Consider the following 13,414-nt stretch of genomic DNA (forward strand, 5'->3'; position numbering starts at 1 on the left):
ATAACCCAATATCTATATTTCACTTAAAATGCTCAAAACGCTATTGTAATAATACGATGATAATAATATGTGAACAAACACAGTGGTTAGTTTGGTCAAAACATGACCAATGACCTTATCATAGTTTGATCACTGATAAGTGACCTTATTTTCTTAATTAGTGAAATAATTGACAATCTAAGTATTGTCATATTCTTCTTCAGTTATTTATTTTAAAATGTTTTTTTCAATTTTAAACAAAAAAATGAACTGAAATTTATGTGGGCAATTCAAATCTTAAAATGGCTCTCCTGTAAATTCAACATTTTGCAGTTTACAGGTTATGCCCAAACGCCACCGAATTATTATTTAAAATAAAGATGGAAAATTGTTCTTGTCTAATTGGGATCAACTAAATATAATAATGTTCATTTGTATGGAAAGTATTGTATATATATTATTTTATTTATTTACATTTTATAATTATGCATTTATGGTTTTAACGTTATCTAATATTTTAAAACACAAAATTAATACAGTTATTATTATCTTTTAACTTACCTAGTTTCATCATTTTGTAGAAAAGTAAATGTAGAATCATATTCAATAGCTATTTAAAAAAAACAGTGAAAATCAAGTAATCTAATTAAAGTATTGAGGTGATGTTATTATTATAGTAATAGTAACGTAACAATAAATGTATATTCAATCAGTTGCTTTCAAGCCCATAAGTAAGTACGAGTAAGCCCATGCAATCGAATCGACAACAGTTAAATATGAACGAGCGCCTCTCTGCAGGATTTACTACATTATATTATTAATAATAATACGTGAAAATCTAAGTTACTAATTCTAATCAAAAGCAGAACGTGTCATCATCTATCTATAATCTAGAATCTAGATTATGAGGGTTATTAATTCTAAACAGATGTTTACGAGGGCTATTTTAACTTAATTGTGTGTACATCTCATTGGGCCTATATACATAATATGTATTTAAATAACAATATAAGATTATGACTATCACTATGACACTTATTTATATTTATTTTTTTATTTTTAATTTATATAATATATAATATATAATTTTAAATAAAATGAAAAGGTACCTGTAATCATAGTTAATTATTTTTAAATATTTTTTTTATATTTAGCTAATAATTTTGAATATTTCAGAATGTAACATTCTTTATTAAAGGTATATAAGTTAAAAACATCTCAAAAATATACATATTAGAAAAAATCTTACGAACCTTCATTCACCCAATTCTGTATAAAGAGTTAATTTATTATCCGCGACTATATTAATTCAATTGTTAACGTTTATACAATAATATTGTCAGATTCTTGATTATCACGAATCTCGCAATGATATTACAATATTTACAGATTTATTTTAATGGATGATTGAAAGAAATATACAAACAAATTTACTATCTAAAATTCTTATATATACTATCTATACATGATGTTAATGCGAACACGAATGTGAATGATTTTTTTAAAATTTGAATGTAAAATTTGATCGTGAACTTTCAATACTAGTGAAAATTCTACTAAATCATTTTTGTCTGATTTTTGAAATTAAAATTAAATTCTATTACTGCTTTATATGCAAAAAATATATATAACATCGGTAAATTAATGCCTACTATTGCTATTTATGATAAATATAATTTTGGTTTGGTAAAAAATATGAAAGGCAATTATTAAAAAACGAATCTTTTATATGAGTTTTTATGTAACCATAAATGTGTCATATTTTTGTAGTGAAATAGAAAGAATTTTTCACTCACTATCCAACTACTCCGGAGAAAGAAACAGAAAATGAATTTTGATTTTAAAATAAACATTTGTAGAAAAAATCGTCGGCGAAGAACTGGCGTGGAACGAATTCTATTTGCCCCAAAAACGTTTTTAAAACGATCGACTTGGATACATTTTCACAAAATAAAATATACTTATACAGAAATCTCTTTCCCATCTGATAGTATCTATTTCTGAGCTTTCAATTTTTATCTTATTGGTAATTTTTCTTTCATAACATCTTTGACGTTGGCATACGCAAGAATTTTTATTATTATAAAATACTTTAAAGATGTTTTCCTGAGAATTCTCTCAAAGTATTTGTATTTTTATAAATTATTAATTTATATCTCCTCAGACACGTATTTATATTGGGTTATTCAATTTGAAAGTAGGCGAAAAACTTACTACATTATGTATGACTATGAAAAATATTAACCATCCACAACTTAAAAATTGTTATAATACTTTCAGGATTTCATATCTAGGTTATGTATCCATAACTGCTCTCTCTATGATACCTCACTAATGACAAAAAATTGACAATTATTTATTCAGTAATACCCTGTGTATCTAATTGAGTACCCATTGTTACGAATATTCGATTGGTTTGATTTCGACTATTGCAATATAACTACTCAATACTATATTATTGATCACCCCCAATTTATCCACCCTATCTAACTGTGTTACTAAACACATATAAATCCTTTTACATGAACTAAGCGTCAATAACAATACTTATTACTTTTTCATATTTATAAGATTGTAAATGATTCTAATATCACTCAACTTAACTCAACTCTACTGTTTACACTTAACTCAGCTCTACTCTCCAAGTTGTTTCACCGCGGATCGAACTCTCATGAGTTCTTTCCGTTTTATATACACAATGTAACTATACTTTGATATTAATTGACAAATAATCAATATTGAAGTATAATATCCACCGAGTCTTATTACCGAAGCACATTTCACTGGACCACGTGAAGGATCGGAGCCCGTTGGTAAGGATATCCGTTGCCGAACACATAACATCTATTCCAATAGAGTGTGTTTAATAAAAGTGTTTTATGAGGGATTGTGAATTATTAATTCTTTTATTTCACATAGATGATGATTGCAAAAAATCTGGTCTTATCAATATATAGTGTCACTTAATCAGTTATAGTTATCTTCGTAAGGGCGACAGAGGGTCGAGCCATGGGTTTTTTTAGGGGTGATTAGATGTAATTGAAAGCAGTGTTTACCATTAAGGATTTCATTTAAATAAAGTAATTTCTATTGGGTCATAGATACTACGGATACAATACTAAACACATTTATATATAGAATTATGATGAAACAAGTGATATGGTGCTGGTCATTAGAATTGTCCTAGATACATTTTCTAACATAAATAATTAACCTGACGGCTAAATAATAATGCAAAAGTGTGTTGTTTACAGCATACCTTCGACTGTTGTCTCTAAATGGACTTTTTGAATATACAGAAAAAGAGTCGCAGGTTTTAACAATAGATATACATTTAAATGCGAGTTATTATTTAAAAAAAACTGTATGATTAGGTTAGATAACATGGAATTAATTATCACAGAAAAGTGCTGATGCACCGATATTTTTCATGACTTTGCATTATTAACTTTTTACGCACAAGTATAAAATTTTCAAGGTATAAACACTGTTCCGTATTTTGTTCATTATTTGATTTTAATCCGCGAAATTAACTGACATAACTCCACTGAAATTGGTCGTCTGCTGTTATCGTCAAAGGTAAAAATTTAACGAAATTAATGAAACTTAGCTTTTTAATTTTTAATTTAATGTTTTCAAAATGGTCGCAATTTATTCATAGTTATTAAATATAATGTAATAATTTTTACCTTTTTCATTTCATAACGTTTTCGATCAATATTGTCACTTCACTGTTGTAGGTACCACTTTTATAATGTCCACAGAAAAAAGCTATTACCGACTTATCAGGAGTGTATACAAACATTTGGTGGGGGTAGGGATAGAAAAACTTTTTCACAATAAATTTCAATAATAAATAAATTATATTATATACGACTGGAAAACATGTCAAAGAATATTAATTCATCGAAGTGCGCAGTAGAAAACCTTTCAACTGCCTATTTTACCACTGTCCTTAATATAATTGAAGATTTATTTACTTGTTTTGAAACCAAACACTGTTTTTCACAAATAAAGTAAGTACTAAATCAGTAAGTACGAATAAATTCAATAGACAATATCTAAACATTATACAGATGGTTTCGGAATGACGTTGATTTTAATTAAATGTATTCGGTAACTGTTTAGTTACTAGTTAGCGCTTTTCCAATATCTATAATATATTGAAAGTAAGCTTACTAATTTCTATTAATATGATAGTCATTAATTTTTATACATTTTTTTTTATTTTAGAATAAATCAATTATTATAAAAAAATCCTAGAAATGATGTTGGCCGAGTGCTCACAACGTTCACTATCCAAAAAAGTACTGTAATCTTTTAAATTATTGAGTCATTTATGTCCAATGAAAACTAAATCTAATAACTACAATATTCAAAGTATTTCAAATTCATCCGATGATTTGTACTAAGTGTTATTTTTTAAATAATGGTAATGATGTAACAAACATTATATAGTAATTATATTTAACGTTAGAGTTATCCTATTTTATTTATAAGAGTTTTTATAATAAACATGTTTCTAATATATGTTTTTTGAGCAATAAGAATCACGTATCACGAGTGTGTATAAAGTATGTCACATTATTTAATATTGAATACAAAAATATATTGTGTACTTTAAATTTATTTAATAATTATTATTTATGTAATTATTTTACTTATTAATGCAAAATTATTAAGACCAATATTGTATTTCAAGCAAAAAAGTTAAAGAAACTCTTTTGTTTGGAGAGTGAATCGAAACGAATGAAAACTAAACAAAAAAAACACTACAGCTACTAATTTTCTTGTAAACCCTGTTAAGATGTTACCTTACTTACTTTTTAGATTACAAAAGTGGTACTTATATCAAACTGGAACTTTATTTGGCATTTTTTATAAAGAAATCACGGAAGGTTTAATTTGGAATAAGATTCGGGATTTTTGACGTTAACACAATAATTATAGCGCAAAATAATACACTGAATTAATAACATACAAATTTGTACTCGGATTTTAACAAAACTGGTTCATTTCAGTTTAGTTTTGTTTTATTTTATAATCAAAATATTATAATCAAGATGACTGTGTTGTGTCCTTGATATTACTAAACTTAAAATACTGATTTTATTTTAGTATGTACTCACTGAATATGATAAGTTTTCCGTTATTATATTTTATAAATTGTATGTATTTCGGCAAACCGCATTTATAGATACAACATATCGGAAGTGGTTAAAATATTAATCACTGCAGAGTTTAACAAAATGTAGTTCACTTTATAATCTACAATTATTAATAAATACTGTAAGTGACTATTTTGATAAAAATAAATGCGTTAAAAATTTAAAAGGTGAATGTTTTTCTTTATTATTTTACAATACTATACCTAAGCAAGAAACAAAATAGTATAATTTTTTTAAATTCATTTCCATTTATTTACCCGATAGAATTTAGAAAAAATATACGAATTTTCATTTATACTATAAAATTGATTACTCTGTTATAAATGCTAAATATATATTTATAAATATAAATTTCTATATTTACAAACAAATATTTAAAGTTTTTATTGTATCTTATGAAACCGGGAATATGAGGCGTATATATATGGTCAAAATCTAATGAAAAAATTTCCACATTTTATGTGCATTTTCACATGGTATTAATAATAGTCAAAAACGCCCTAAAATCACACTTAATCAAACTTGAAATCTTAATAAGTTACAGAAATCAATTATCTATAGTTAAGATGTATTACATATAGGGTTTATATAGCTAATATAAATAAGTATATTGTTCTAGTTTATAAATAAAATATGATATTATACAAAATAAACTATTTATGCATTAAAACATAATTTTCCACTAATTTTGAATTATGGATATTTCTGTTGTTGTTATTAGAGACCTCATATTATAGACATTTGCTTGCAAAAAAAATACATTGTTAGCTTCATTTTTTGTGGTGATAATATTTTTTTTTGTGTATCTTTCATTATTATTATCCTAAGAGATTTTGGAAAATACACCAACAGCTCATTTAAGCGACATTTTATTGTTATTTTTACATCTTCACTTCGAAATGTGCGCTACCGATTCATCTACCGTTTGAATTGACCACATTTCACAAATTTTCAATGATTTTACAGGTACTTGACGTTTATATCCGATATTTACTTACATACCGTATACGATACGCCATATTTCATTTAACGTACAGCAAAATGACGTCTTCGTCGCTTAAGACCTTCTAATCCTTTATTTGACAAACAAATTCGATTATTTTTATTCAAATATCGTAATGTAGGTATTGGCGCACTTTTTTCCGGTGAAAAAACCATAATCTTGCTACAATTCACTGCGTAAATAAAAATCTGACAGGTGTGTCCGCCACTGTCCATCATATCATAGATAACGTGATATTCCAAATTTGATTTTTTTAAATACTTCTTTGTGGCTGTTCACCCACTATTTTTGTTATTGAATAATTACCTAGGCTACTAATTTCCATACTAAAAAAGTTGCCATTGCAAACAATGAAAGAAATTAATACGAATTGTTATAGTTATCAAAATGTGTGATATTATATAATATCTACCTATTTTTTTCGTCCCTATCATCATCAATCTTGACCTATACACTGCTGGATGAAGGCCTCCTCAGCCTTATTCTACTCCTTACTTACACATGAATTGTTATATTTATCAAAATCAGTGATATAATATTATTATCTACCTATCTATATATAATGCCATTATTATCACGAGCCTCAATAAATCCACTGCTGGATGAAGGCCTCTCTACGTTGATTGTATTCTTGACAGTATTTAATTTCTAATGTTATTTATCTACATATTCATATCGTCATCATATACATCATCATCATCCTCAACTAGGAATCCACTACTGGATGAAGGGTTCCGCAACCTGATTCTACTACTATCGGTTTAACGAATTTGTGATATTATACCTATTTCTATCATTCTTATATCATCGACCTGAACCAATCCACTGCTGGATAATGGCCTCCCTAGCCCGGTTCTACTCCTTTCTGTCATATGAATTGCTGAATTTATCAAAATCGGTGATATTATATTTAAAAACATATTCATATCGTTATCATCATCATCAACCAGGATCCATCCATTGCTTAATAAAGACCTCCCTAGCTTGATTCTACTCCTTTTGTCATATGAATGTATGTATTTATCAAAATCTGTGATATTATATGTATCTACACATTCATATCGTCATCATCACCATCATCATTATCATATAATTGAACCAATCCACTGCTTAATAAAGACCCCCTTAGCCTAATTCTCCTCCTTTCTGTCATATGAATTTCTGTATTTATCAAAATCGGTGATATTATATTTATTTACATATTCATATCGTCATCATCATCATCATCATCGACCTGAACCAATCCACTGCTTAATAAAGACCTCCCTAGCCAGATTCTACTCCTTTCTGTCATATGAATTTCTGCATTTATCAAAATCGGTGATATTATATTTATTTACATATTCATATCGTCATCATCATCATCATTGACCTGAACCAATCCACTACTTAAAGACCTCCTTAGCCTGATTTTACTCCTTTTTGTCATATACATTGCTGTATTTATAAAAATCGGTGATATTATATTTATCTACATATTCATATGGTCATTATCAGTATCATCATCATTGACCTGAACCAATCCACTGCTTAATAAAGACCTCCCTAGCCAGATTCTACTCCTTTCTGTCATATGAATTGCTGTATTTATCAAAATCGGTGATATTATATTTAAAAACATATTCATATCGTCATCATCATCATCAACCAGGATCCATCAACTGCTTAATAAAGACCTCCCATGCCTGATTCTACTCCTTTTGTCATATGAATGTATGTATTTATCAAAATCTGTTATATTATATTATGTATCTACACATTCATATTGTCATCATCATCATCGACCTGAAACAATCCACTGCTTAATAAAGACCTCGCTAGCCTGATTCTACTCTTTTCTGTCATATGAATTTCTGTATTTATCAAAATCGGTGATATTATATTTATTTACATATTCATATCGTCATCATCATCATCATCGACCTAAACCAATCCACTACTTAAAGACCTCCTTAGCCTGATTCTACTCTTTTCTGTGATATGAATTTCTGTATTTATCAAAATCGGTGATATTACATTTATCTACATATTCATATCGTCATCATCATCAACCAGGATCAATTCACTGCTGGATGAAGAGTTCCGCAACCTGATTCTACTACTATATTATACCTATTTCTATCGTCCTTATCATCATTGACCTGAACCCATCTATTGCTGGATAAAGGCCTCCCATGCCTGATTCTACTCCTTTCTGTCATTTGAATTGCTGTATTTATCAAAATCAGTGATAATATACGAGAATGGGTCAATAATTCCTTAGAAAAAAGCATTAAAACACTTTTTATTTTTGTATTTTTTTTTTATTTCTCAACATAATCTCCTTGGAGCTCAATACACTTGGTTAGACGTTTCTCAATTTTTTTTAAACCGTCAGAAAAATAAGTTTTCGGAAGGTCCTCAAAATAAGCATTTGTCCGATCGATGACTTCTTCATTTGAAAAAAAACGTTGTCCACTTAGCCAGTTTTTTAAGTTTGGGAAAAGGAAAAAGTCACTGGGGGCTAAATCTGGCGAATACGGTGGGTGGTCAACCAATTCGAACTTCAATTCTTCAATTTTAGCCATTGATCGTAAACATGTGTGAACACGGGCATTGTCTTGATGAAAGAGGATTTTTTTCCTGTTTAAATGAGGCCGTTTTTCTTCAATTTTGTTTTTTAGCTGGTCCAATAAAGATGCATAATAATCCCCTGTTATTGTTTTTCCTTTTTCCAAATAGTCAACGAAAATAATTTCACGTGCATCCCAAAATACAGTAGCCATAACCTTACCAGCTGATTTTACGGTTTTCGCCTTCTTTGGACATGGTTTGCCTTCGCAATCCACTGCTTTGACTGTTCTTTCGTCTCGGGAGTATAGTGGTGTATCCATGTTTCATCTACAGTCACAAAGCGACGAAAAAATTCATCCGGATTGCGTTGCATGAGCGACAACAGGGCTTTAGAGGCCACCACCCTATTGCGTTTATTGTCGACTGTGAGCAAACGCGGCACCCATCTTGCAGAAATATTTTTCATGCCCAATTTGTCATGTAAAATAGAAATGACGCTACCTTTTGAGATCCCTGTAACCTCTATTATCTCACTCAACTTTAATCTTCGGTCAGTTAACACCATATCGTGGATTTTATTGATCATTTCTGGTGTAGTCACCTCTACAGGACGTCCTGAGCGTGGTTCATCCTTTGTTGATGTACGACCACGTTTAAATTCATTTAACCAGTTTTAAATAGTTGCAAGTGAAGGAGCAGATATGCCGTGAACTAAATCCAACTCATTTTTTATTTCCTTTGCTGTTAACCCTTTTATATTAAAATGTTTAATAACAGCTCTAAACTCAATTTTCTCCATTTTCCATTTTTCCATTTTCCACAAGCAAATTTTTTTTTTAAATGTACGAGAAACACACAACAACCCGACCGATCTGATTGAAACTTCGCAGCATACTGAATCGGTAGTGCCGTTTCATGAAAACAAACCGCTTACAGTACAATTCGCGCCACCTGTCGGCTTTTCTAAGGACTTATTGACCCACCCTCGTATTATATCTATTTATATTTCCATTATCATTATGAACCTGAATCAATCCACCGGTGGATGAAGGCCTCTCTAAGTTGTTTGAATTTCTGTCGGTCATATGAATTACTATATTTATCAAAATTGCTGATATTATATTTTCCCATTCATAATATCGTCATTATCATCATCAACCAAGATTAATCTACTGCTGGATGAAGGTTATCCCAACCTAATTCTACTCTTCTTGGTCATATAAACTGCAATATTTTTTTAAATTTGTGATTTTATATACCTACCCATTTATATCGTCATTATCGTCATCAACCTGTATCAATCCACTGCTGGATGAAGGCCTTTTTAAGCTGATTCCACATCTTTAGGTCTTATAAATTCCTATTTTTATCAGATATAATATGTATTACTTCATTATTTATCAACATTTGTCTCGATATGAATGTCCCGCACCGGGAAACTATATTGTTTAAGGTTAATTTTTAAAACAAAATATGATTTTTAAAATATTATCCTGTGGCTCCAAGCATTTATTTTTTATAGACAATGAAACAAAATAATGTTTAAATTTATTTTTTATGCTGCTAACCTTTTTCTATTATGTAAATGGGACCCGAAAGAGATTAATATTCGCGTTATATTGGATCGCTATTTATGATAATCACGATTGAGATGTATAACTATTTATCATATTTAAATGCACATACCTACACATATATTGTATTAAAATTAAAATGACAGTGGTAGCAATCGGCGATTGCCAGCTGTTTTGCTAGGCTTAGCAGCCTGAAATGGTGTCAGATGATATTGAGAAGGCCAGACTCCAGAATAGACTACGCACATGACTCCAAATTTGTATTTGCAGTGACGACATGCATATCGTAAAACTGACAAATCAGATAAATTTTCAATTGTCTGACGTGAATGAAAATCCATCCCGAAGGGAAAACTATGGCGCCGTCTATACACACTTTACAATTATTATATTAAAATCCAACACCAAGTCACTATGATGAAAAGCTGTCTGCAAGACCTAGTGAGACAGACTGGCGAGAGCCAGCTGGCTCAGCTAGTCTCCTATATATTATTATGCTAAGAGATTTTGGAAAATACGTCAATTTTTTTATTTAAATACCACTTTGTTGATTATTAAAGGAATTCACTTCAATTTTTGGAGTCCCAAATCTACTTCCATTTGAATCGAGCACAATCTGATAAAACTCGACACAATCACAGATAAAATCATTTTTAAATCGCGTTTTATATCCGTCACCATACATTTTCGCATCTTGCCTTTCATCTACCGCAAATCGATTATAATGTCGCTTAATTCTTTCTATATAATCAATATTGCAAAATATCTAAATTAATATCCCACAAAATTATTCAAATCTGTAACCAGCACATTGGCAGACTAAGAAATTTAACAAGAATTAAATGCATATTTCCTCACTAATTATTACGAAAATATAATCCAAAACCACTTCACTGCCATTTATCTGTCAAACTGAAATAATAGATGATCGATTTTCAATTGTTTTCTTTTGTGATATAAACAAGTTCATTTGACGTGGCAGAATTCAAATTTAGAATTTGCAGGAATACCTAATCGAAAAAATGTGACATTTCTATTAGCATTCATTGTTTACGTTAATTACATAATGCATATAATATGTTTAATGTCTCTATACTGCCGTACTAAACACAGAGGCCGTATCTGCATTTTAGGCAAGTGGGAGATCTGAGCTTTCATATTATTTTACTTTTTCTGCTAATACTGGGGAACTTTTTATTTATTTTATTTGCCTATAATAGTTATTTTGGTTTAAGATTTGTTTACATACCTTGAAAATTTGATTTATGTTATTATTATTATTATGTATTGATATTAGCCATATATATGTCAGATACGGCTAATATGCCTTAGTAAATGATAGTTACAACCAAATCGCTTAGTATGTATCGAGTTTATTTCTCAAACTCCGTAGATACGGCTATTAAAACCCTTGATTTCTCCGTAACTATAGCAGTTACGGCTTGGATTTATTCACCGATCTTATACAAAAACTCTGCAGAATCCAAATATCTAAAAACATGAAAATACCTAAATACGTCAGTTACGGCCTCTGTGCTTAGTACGGCAGTATAGACGAGCATAAAAACAATAGTCAATTACTTTCAGAAATACGTTTCCTATAGATATATTTTTGTCCATATTTAATTCGAAAAATCCTGCCTGTCACAAATCACACAATGTATTAATAGGTACGTCATTGCTTTGCCTCTTTGCAATGTTCGATGAGTTTATTTAAATATAATAATAATGCCACATTTCAACGATTATCATGGTGATCAAAGATTAAAACTACATTATATAAAACTACGATGATTAATCAATATATCCTAAAAAAATATTGACGGAGCATCATTTTCGGTATGCAATTGCATGCATTTTCATTTTTAACCATAGACAAAATACTTTTATTTTAGCTGTCATATTCAAAGACAACGTAGGTAGGTAAATTAAAAATGACGTTTACTATAGGTAATTAATACACAACGTTTTTATTATTTTATTAATAGATAGTAGTTATAAAATGTTGAATTAAATGTTTTATTACACAATATAAGAAAAATGCATGCTTTATAGACAACTAAAAAAGTCAATTATGATCATTTCATCCCATAATCGCACTATGAAGTACCTACGTCATGTTGTTATCCACTATTTGCATACATGTGGTTACTATATAGAAGAATTAATATGTGTCACTATGCTTATTAGGATTCTACTGCTGGATGAATGTTATTCCAAAGAAAAATCCATGTTTTATAGACAACTAAAAAAGTTAATTATGATTATTTCATCCCATAATCACACTATAATGTACCTACATCATATTATCCATTATTTGCATTCATGTGATTACTGTAATATAGGATATATGTCTTATATTAATTATTATGACTAGCTAAGCCAGCTGGCTCTCGCCAGTCTGTCTCGCTAGGTCTTGCAGACAGCTTTTCATCATAGTGACTTGGTGTTGGATTTTAATATAATAATTGTAAAGTGTGTATAGACGGCGCCATAGTTTTCCCTTCGGGATGGATCTGGCCTTCTCAATATCATCTGACACCATTTCAGGCTGCTAAGCCTAGCAAAACAGCTGGCAATCGCCGATTGCTACCACTGTCATTTTAATTTTAATACAATATATGTGTAGGTATGTGCATTTAAATATGATAAATAGTTATACATCTCAATCGTGATTATCATAAATAGCGATCCAATATAACGCGAATATTAATCTCTTTCGGGTCCCATTTACATAATAGAAAAAGGTTAGCAGCATAAAAAATAAATTTAAACATTATTTTGTTTCATTGTCTATAAAAAATAAATGCTTGGAGCCACAGAATAATATTTTAAAAATCATATTTTGTTTTAAAAATTATCCTTAAACAATATAGTTTCCCGGTGCGGGACATTCATATCGAGACAAATGTTGATAAATAATGAAGTAATACATATTATATCTGATAAGAATAGGAATTTATAAGACCTAAAGATGTGGAATCAGCTTAAAAAGGCCTACATCCAGCAGTGGATTGATACAGGTTGATGACGATAATGACGATATAAATGGGTAGGTATATAAAATCACAAATTTAAAAAAATATTGCAGTTTATATGACCAAGAAGAGTATAATTAGGTTGGGATAACCTTCATC

At 29.5% G+C, this 13,414-nt stretch overlaps 2 protein-coding genes across 2 annotated transcripts in view; one reads left to right on the plus strand and one right to left on the minus strand.

Moving 5' to 3' along the window:
* Gycbeta100B (guanylate cyclase soluble subunit beta-1-like) overlaps positions 1-5,054 on the minus strand; it is a 175,885-nt gene extending 170,831 nt beyond the window's left edge. Inside the window, exons 1-2 of the mRNA XM_085960888.1 lie at positions 4,961-5,054; positions 3,669-3,808 (exon numbers count right to left, since the gene is read on the minus strand). The gene's annotated coding sequence lies outside the window, so the exon portion shown is untranslated. The remainder of the gene's footprint in view (positions 1-3,668; positions 3,809-4,960) is intronic.
* The window catches only part of Gycalpha99B (guanylate cyclase 1 soluble subunit alpha 2), a 245,936-nt gene continuing 235,093 nt past the window's right edge, over positions 2,572-13,414 (plus strand). The window contains exon 1 of the mRNA XM_085960885.1: positions 2,572-2,792. The gene's annotated coding sequence lies outside the window, so the exon portion shown is untranslated. The remainder of the gene's footprint in view (positions 2,793-13,414) is intronic.

This window comes from Rhyacophila brunnea, unplaced genomic scaffold (genome assembly GCF_057557595.1).
Source record: "Rhyacophila brunnea isolate RB1 unplaced genomic scaffold, BYU_Rbru_1.0 scaffold_12, whole genome shotgun sequence".
NCBI classification, from domain to species: Eukaryota; Metazoa; Arthropoda; class Insecta; order Trichoptera; family Rhyacophilidae; genus Rhyacophila; species Rhyacophila brunnea.